This window comes from Lipotes vexillifer, unplaced genomic scaffold (assembly GCF_000442215.2).
Source record: "Lipotes vexillifer unplaced genomic scaffold, Lipotes_vexillifer_v1.1 scaffold697, whole genome shotgun sequence".
Taxonomy (NCBI): Eukaryota; Metazoa; Chordata; class Mammalia; order Artiodactyla; family Lipotidae; genus Lipotes; species Lipotes vexillifer.
Genome location: NW_006779498.1, coordinates 830,777 through 836,425, shown reverse-complemented (window position 1 = coordinate 836,425; position 5,649 = coordinate 830,777).

Here is a 5,649-nt window from a genome sequence, read left to right as displayed (position 1 = left end):
ACTCAGAAAAATAAAATTTTAAAAAAAAAAAAAAAAAAAAAAGGTGGTCTGTAAATTATGAGAATATCATGAGTGATTTTTACTATAAGCTATCAGCTGGCAAGCAGTTTTTTTTTTTTTTTTTGCGGTACGCAGGCCTCTCACTGTTGTGGCCTTTCCCATTGCGGAGCACAGGCTCCGGACGCGCAGGCTCAGCGGCCATGGCTCACGGGCCCAGCCGCTCCGTGGCATGTGGGATCTTCCCGGACCGGGGCACGAACCCGTGTCCCATGCATTGGCAGGCGGACTCGCAACCACTGCGCCACCAGGGAACCCCTGGCAAGCAGTTTTAAACAAAAATTTAGTTTTAATACAGAATAAAGGGGATAGAGATTACTAATTTTATGTTACTGTATTACATCAAGACCCATATTTTTATTTTTCTATTGAATGATTCTTTAAATTCTATAGTCCTTTACAATTCTCAAAAGTTTCACCACGATTTCATATAACCCCATAATAAACTTTTTCTTTTCCCCCACCCTTAGAATGCCCCTCCCCACTTCCCTCTCCCTGCAGGTAACCACTAGTATGTTCTCTGTGTCTGTGAGTCTGCTTCTTTTGTTTCATTCACTAGTTTGTTACATTTTTTAGATCCGACATATAAGCGATACCATACAGTATTTGTCTTTTTTCACTTAGGTTAATGCCCTCCAAGTCCATCCATGTAGCTGCAAATAGCAAGTTTGTTCTTTTTATGGCTGAGTAGTATCCCATTGTGTGTGTGTGTGTGTGTGTGTGTGTGTGTGTGCCACATCTTCTTTATCCATTCATCTGTTAATGGACACTGAGGTTGCTTCCATATCTTGGCAACTGTAAATAATGCACTGGGGTGCATGTATCTTTTTGAATTAGTGCTTTTGTTGTTTTCAGATATATACCCAGGAGTGGAATTGCTGGGTCATGTGGTATTTCTATTTTTAGTTTTTTGAGAAACTTCCATACCATTTTCCACAGTGGCTGCACCAACTTACATTCCCACCAAACAGTGTACGAGGGTTCCCTTTTCTCTACATCCTCTCCAGCGGTTATTATTTGTAGACTTTTTAATGATGACCATTCTGACTGATGTGAGGTGATATCTCATTGTGGTTTTGATTTGCATTTCCCTGATGACTAGTGATGTTAAACATCTTTTCATGTGCCTATTGGCCATCTGCATTTCCTCTTCGGAAAAATGTCTGTTCAGTTCTATTCAGTTCTTCTGCCCATTTTTTAATCAGGTTGTTTGGCTTTTTTGTTGTTGTGTTGTATGAGCTGTTTATATATGTTGGTCAATATCCATGTTTTCATTTCAACCAAGTCCATGCCCTGACATCATGATCCTCTCCCATCAAACTCGCCTATGCTTAGTCACTAGCCTTCACTCCTACAATGACCTCAGCATCCCATTTTTTCACTCATTTCAACCACTCAGATCATTCCTAAAGCTTTCCCCTCAAGTTCCACATAAACTGACTCTCTTCATCTTAACTGCCTGTAGTAGCTTGAACAGTGTTCCCTCAAATTCATGTCAACCTGGAACCTCAGAATGGAATCTTATTTGTAAATAGGATCTGTGTGAGGTAATTAGTTAAGATAAGGTCATACTGGAGTAGAGCGGGCCCTATATCTAGTAACTGGTGTCCTTATAAGAAAAGGAAAGGGCATACAAAGAGACACAAAAACAGCCACATGATGAAAGAGGCAGAGACTGGAGTGATGCAGCTACAAGTCAAGGAATGCCAAGGATTGCTGGGAGCCACCAGAAGCTAAGAAAGAGGCATCAGACCAGTTTCTCCCTCAGAAACTCCAGAGGGAACCAACCGTACCAACACCTTGATTTCAGACTTCTGGCCTCCAGAACTGTGAGATAATCAGTTTGTTGTTTTAAGCCACCCAGTTTGTGGCAATTTTTATGGCAGCCCTAGGAAACTAATATACTGCCCCTAACACCTATGGTCTACCAGTAGTTCCCACATATGAGTGTATTAGAATCACCTGGAAAGCTTGTTAAAACAGTAGTGGGCCCCAGCCTGAGACTATGACTTAGTAGGTCTGAAGTGAGGTCTGAGACTTTGCACATCTAACAAGTTCCCAGGTTGTTGGTCTGGGGACCACACTGAGAATCACTGGGTCTGTACCAGGCATTTTAGCACTTAATTTCATTCAGTTTAGAACTTCATTGCATCGTATCTTACATCATGTTTATAATCAGTTCATAAATACAAGGTCTGCCCGGCCCAGTGATCCCGTGAGTGCCACAAAATCCATGCTTTAACCTACTTTTGTTTATCCACAGGATATAACGGTGGCTGGCATAGTGCTAAACTGAATAATTCAAGCACAATAGTTGAAAGCGCAACTCATGCTTTTAAATCTCACTTCCTCTTTGTAAAATGGGGTTAGTGATATTTAAAAGGAATTCTTACAAAGAATGAATAGATAACTCATGTCAAATGCCTATGATATTGCCTGGCTTCTAGAATGTGTGCAATAGAGGTTAAGTACTATTATTTTTTTAATAGATCTTTTTTTATTTTTTTTAATTTTATTTATTTATTTTTGGCTGTGCTGGGTCTTCGTTTCTGTGCGTGGGCTTTCTCTAGTTGCGGCGAGTGGGGGCCACTCTTCATCGCGGTGCACGGGCCTCTCACTGTCGCGGCCTCTCTTGTTGCAGAGCACAAGCTCCAGACGCGCAGGCTCAGTAGTTGTGGCTCACAGATCTAGCTGCTCCGCGGCATGTGGGATCTTCCCAGACCAGGGCTCGAACCTGTGTCCCCTGCATTGGCAGGCAGATTCTCAACCACTGTACCACCAGGGAAGTCCCTTTAATAGATCTTTATTGGAGTATAATTGCTTCACAATACTGTGTTAGTTTCTGTTGTACAACAAAGTGAATCACCCATATGCATACATATCCCCATATCTCCTCCCTCTTGTGTCTCCCTCCCACCCTCCCTATCCCACCTTTCTAGGTGGACACAGAGCACCGAGCTGATCTCCCTGTGCTACGCGGCAGCTTTCCACTAGCCATCTATTTTACATTTGGTAGTGTATATATGTCAATACTACTCTCACGTTGCCCCAGCTTCCCCCTCCACCCACCAGTGTCCTCAAGTCCGTTCCCTAGGTCTAGAGTTCTAGACATTCTAAAGTTGCCTCCATCTAGACAGAATCATCTGAAACAACAGATATGCCAAAGCTGAAACCTGGAACTTGTCAGATGTCTAAACCAAGAGGTTACAGACTTTGTACACATGATATAGCCAGAGGGATTGCTACTCGTGGGTTATGTTACCTGCACACCTCCACTCTGACTCTGGAATGGCAAGGCATTGTTGCTTCGAGAAGGTTGTGTACAGCTATAGTATACTCATTATACCTTATAATGTTAAGAAGCATTCTGAGTTTGAGAAAAATATGGTCAAGTCAGAATATGCTCGATACCAAGACAGCAAATGGTGAACCGCACCTCCCAAGAGGTCAGCTACTTTGATGAATGGGTGGAAGGTAATCTTAAAAATCAAAAACAGAACATATAGCACAAAGTTTAGAGGCCACAAAGAGATGGGTGGCACAAAGAGCATTGTAGTTCAACAGAAATGTGCCAGGCCATGTGCTAAATTTGGGCAAGGCAGAGGTGAAAAATACCATTAAGGTTCCTACCCAGGTGAGTCTTAAAGTGAAGCAAGGTTTGAGTGAACATCAGAGTCACTGACCAAGCCAGAGATAGGAAAGAGAATTCAAATAATTAAATTGCTTGGCTTCCCAGACCAGGGCTCGAACCTGTGTCCCCTGCATTGGCAGGCAGATTCTCAACCACTGTACCACCAGGGAAGTCCCTTTAATAGATCTTTATTGGAGTATAATTGCTTCACAATACTGTGTTAGTTTCTGTTGTACAACAAAGTGAATCACCCATATGCATACATATCCCCATATCTCCTCCCTCTTGTGTCTCCCTCCCACCCTCCCTATCCCACCTTTCTAGGTGGACACAGAGCACCGAGCTGATCTCCCTGTGCTACGCGGCAGCTTTCCACTAGCCATCTATTTTACATTTGGTAGTGTATATATGTCAATACTACTCTCACGTTGCCCCAGCTTCCCCCTCCACCCACCAGTGTCCTCAAGTCCGTTCCCTAGGTCTAGAGTTCTAGACATTCTAAAGTTGCCTCCATCTAGACAGAATCATCTGAAACAACAGATATGCCAAAGCTGAAACCTGGAACTTGTCAGATGTCTAAACCAAGAGGTTACAGACTTTGTACACATGATATAGCCAGAGGGATTGCTACTCGTGGGTTATGTTACCTGCACACCTCCACTCTGACTCTGGAATGGCAAGGCATTGTTGCTTCGAGAAGGTTGTGTACAGCTATAGTATACTCATTATACCTTATAATGTTAAGAAGCATTCTGAGTTTGAGAAAAATATGGTCAAGTCAGAATATGCTCGATACCAAGACAGCAAATGGGGAACCGCTCCTCCCAAGAGGTCAGCTACTTTGATGAATGGGTGGAAGGTAATCTTAAAAATCAAAAACAGAACATATAGCACAAAGTTTAGAGGCCACAAAGAGATGGGTGGCACAAAGAGCATTGTAGTTCAACAGAAATGTGCCAGGCCATGTGCTAAATTTGGGCAAGGCAGAGGTGAAAAATACCATTAAGGTTCCTACCCAGGTGAGTCTTAAAGTGAAGCAAGGTTTGAGTGAACATCAGAGTCACTGACCAAGCCAGAGATAGGAAAGAGAATTCAAATAATTAAATTGCTTGGCTGGCTATTCCTTAGCCCCCTGAGTTGACAGCAATGCCAGCCTCGAGAAGGAAAGTCCACTGGTATACAGGTGGATGGCGGGACTTCTCAGACATTCTCCCCAGTTAAGCATCAAGGCAGCTGTTGGTCACATGTTCTTCTTCGGTCCAGTTCTCCAGCTCTTTGCCAGTTTCTTCATGACAAAACCTTTCTTGATATCCCAGTTGCAGAATCTCTGCTCCTGATTATTCCCCCTTCCCTTGCTTTATCTGAGTCTCTGCTTTGGTGTCTTCCCCCCAAATCCGGTTCTTTCCAGGTCTACATTCCCACTATTTTGTCCCATTCCCTGCAGCTGAGTCATCACTACCTCCCAGAAACTAAACGTCCAACTCACCCACTCTCTGACTCCTAGTGATCAGAAACTTCCCTGACGCCAACTACAGCACAGACCTCTCGAATTCCATGACCTCTGTGGTTCCCAAGTCCCAGTCTTGCCCTAGGTCATCCCATCTGGCCAACTACCTTCTCTAAGACTTGTTATGAAGAGGCCAATGTTCAGGGTCTCAGTCCAACTGGAAAAGAAATAAGACATAGAGTCCAAAAGAGACCAGCGACAGGGTCCCAGAGCCCACCATGAACAAAGAGTATGCTGGCAGAAGGAAGAAACAAAGGGCAAAAGGAGAATACGACTAGAAAGGGAGAAGGTCCCCACCCATAACCATGACATCTGAGTATAGCAAAGCTCACCTCGGAGTCACCAAACGTCCAAGCTTCCAGTGTCAATGAGTAGGAAACTCGTTCTCAACCATACAACTGCATCGTATTCTTCCCCTATCCTCAAAGACAATGATCTACTGGCTGGCAAGTAG